General features: G+C 41.5%; 1 non-coding gene across 1 annotated transcript; it reads left to right on the top strand.

Moving 5' to 3' along the window:
* Positions 1-1,228: 1,228 nt before the first annotated feature.
* On the top strand, positions 1,229-1,335 carry LOC137225678 (U6 spliceosomal RNA). The gene has a single exon (XR_010943981.1). It is a non-coding gene; the product is annotated as a U6 spliceosomal RNA (small nuclear RNA).
* Positions 1,336-2,686: the final 1,351 nt, after the last annotated feature.

A 2,686-nucleotide genomic window follows, 5' to 3' on the forward strand; every position in this document is an offset into this window, starting at 1 on the left:
CTGGTGTTTAGAAATTTTTCTGAAAACAGTCATTATTGGAGTTCCCAAAGCAATGATTTTTTCTGGTTAAAAATGAATGGCGGGGGGAGCTTCTCTGGTGGCACAGTGGTTGAGAGTCCGCCTGCCGATGCAGGGGACACGGGTTCGTGCCCTGGTCCGGGAGGATCCCACATGTCGCAGAGCGTCTAGGCCCGTGAGCAATGGCCACTGGGCCTGCGCGTCCGAAGCCCGTGCTCCACAGCGGGAGGGGCCACAACAGTGGGAGGCCCGCGTACCGAAAAAAAAAAAAAAAAAAATTGAATGGGGGAACATTGAACTGTGTCTGTATGTCCCTTACAGAGTAGCATGTGTGCATCAGTCTAAAAGGCAGCTCTCAGTCTCATCACTTTGTTGACATAAGTTCTGAGAACAATTATTTCTTTGTTAACATTTGGTAAACTTATCTTTAGGAACTTCAAAGAAGGTTGGGCACATCTCTGAAGTTGAATTTCAAAATAGGTTGAAATCTAAACTTGGGATTCTCCTGGTGGGTAGCTAGAATAACAATGCATTTGCCTAGAGTCTTTTCAAGGGGATGTTGCTGATTGGTACTTTGTCGTACAGGCCATGGAAGTGAACTTGAAAAACAGGCATAATTGCCTATCCAAGTTTTCACCATAAATAATCATTTTTTAAAAGGTTCCAGTAACTTACCCACTAGGAAAAAAAAAAAAAAAAAAGGAAAGTGGGACAATGATGCAGTGGCTTTGCTCCAAAATCATCATGTGTAATGTCATGCTGCCATCTGCAGTATTTTATTTCAGTATTTTCACCCAAACAGGGGAATTTTAATGAGCTCTATAGACATGTGGTCATTCTATTGAGGGAGAAACATTTTGCCAGCACAACAGTAAGAGAAAGTTTTTGACCAATATTTTCCCTTTAGTCACGGTCCCGATTCCTTCCCACCCACATGCACATTTTTAAGTTTGTTCCGTTTCTTGATGATGCTTTTGCACATGTGGTGATGTTAAATTTGAAAGTGAATCAACATGCTGTACCTAGTAGAGGGGCCCTGAAACTGCTCAGAAATACTGTGATTCGGTGTCAGCTCGCACTCATGCAACTGCTAAGTGGGCAGCAATGGGTGGGATGTGGCCACAGCAGGGGTGAGACCCTAACTCCAGCAAAGCCCAGTTTTAAAAAAAAAAAACTTTGGTAAATTTGGGGGTTAAGGAATCTACAGGGAGTGCTATCTTCAGGAGCACATATACTAAAATTAGACTGATATGGAGAAGATCAGCACGGCTCCTGAGCAGGGATGAGGCACAAATTCCTGAAGTGTTCCATTATTTATGTATATTCTAAGGGGATGTATTCATTTGCTAGGGCGGCTGTAACAAAGTACCACAGACTGGGCCACTTAAACCACAGAAGATTATTGTTCCACAGTTCTGGAGGCTGGGAGTCCAAGATCAAGATGTCAGCAGGTTTTTTTTTTTTTTCTGAGGCCTCTCTCCTTGGCTTATAGATGGCCGTCTTCTCCGTGTCTTCACAGGGTCTCCCCTCTGTGTGTCTGTGTCCTAATGTCTTTTTATAAGGACATCAGTCATTAGATTAGGGCCACCTTGATGACCTCATTTAACCTTAAATACCTCTTTAAAGACCTGTCCAAATAGAGTTACATTCTGAGCTACTGGGGTTGAGGACTTCAACATATATATGGAAAGAGGGGATACAATTCATTCCATAACAGGAAATAGGTTAAATAAAGTATTTGCTTCTAATGTTTGGATCTAAAATGAAGAGAATACAATAAGAAACAAGGCATTAGGATGCCCAGAAAGAAAAAAGGAAGGGAGAGAGGGAGGTGAAGGAAGGAAGGAAAGAAGAGAGGGAGGGAGGGAGGAAAAAGCTTGAAGAATGGCTAGAGTCTAAATCGGTCCAAACAAGAGACCTTACTTAAGGAATTCGCCCCATCTATACCTACTAGGAGGAGGAAGAAGTCTAAAACAAGAGAAGACGGTGAAAATTGGATGATCCCAGCCATTAAAGCCACTCATCTTTGCCTGTTATGCTCTATACAGTCCAATAGTGTCTTGAAGCTGCAATGTCACTATGGCTACCAAATATTCTATTGCTCTGAAGCTGTCCAAGAAACCAGACACTCAGCAGATGCCAGCAAAAACTGCCCCCAGAAGTGTTCTTTTAAGTTTTCCCTGGAGATTTAATCCAAATCGAGCAAAATAGAAAAATATGGATTTGCTATTCTCAAGAGGTGTTAACGGTTCATTGCTGAACACTGTGGTCTGGAGTGTCTCTTGAAGATAGAATGTTTTGTTGTTTTTCCTGCCCTGATATAGTGGTTTCCACTAAAGCATCAGCCTGATATTTCACTGTTTGGCTGATCCTGTTGTACCTATTAAAGGACTGTTGTACCTATTCCCTAATCTATTATTTCTCTTAACAAATGGAGCAGCAGCCTCCATTTTTTATGATCCCTCCTATGTGTACAACTTGAGCTAGATAGTTTACATACATTATCTTATTTGATAATCACCTTGGCAAACTCTTCAACCCCTAAATGCACTTACAGAGGGCTGTTTTATACACAAATGGTCATAAAATGTGTAAACCATATGAACGATATTTTGTAACCATTTTGTTTTATGCTATTAGGAAAAGCCATAGACTGCAAATCAAAAAG

Source organism: Pseudorca crassidens, chromosome 5, assembly GCF_039906515.1.
Source record: "Pseudorca crassidens isolate mPseCra1 chromosome 5, mPseCra1.hap1, whole genome shotgun sequence".
NCBI lineage: Eukaryota > Metazoa > Chordata > Mammalia > Artiodactyla > Delphinidae > Pseudorca > Pseudorca crassidens.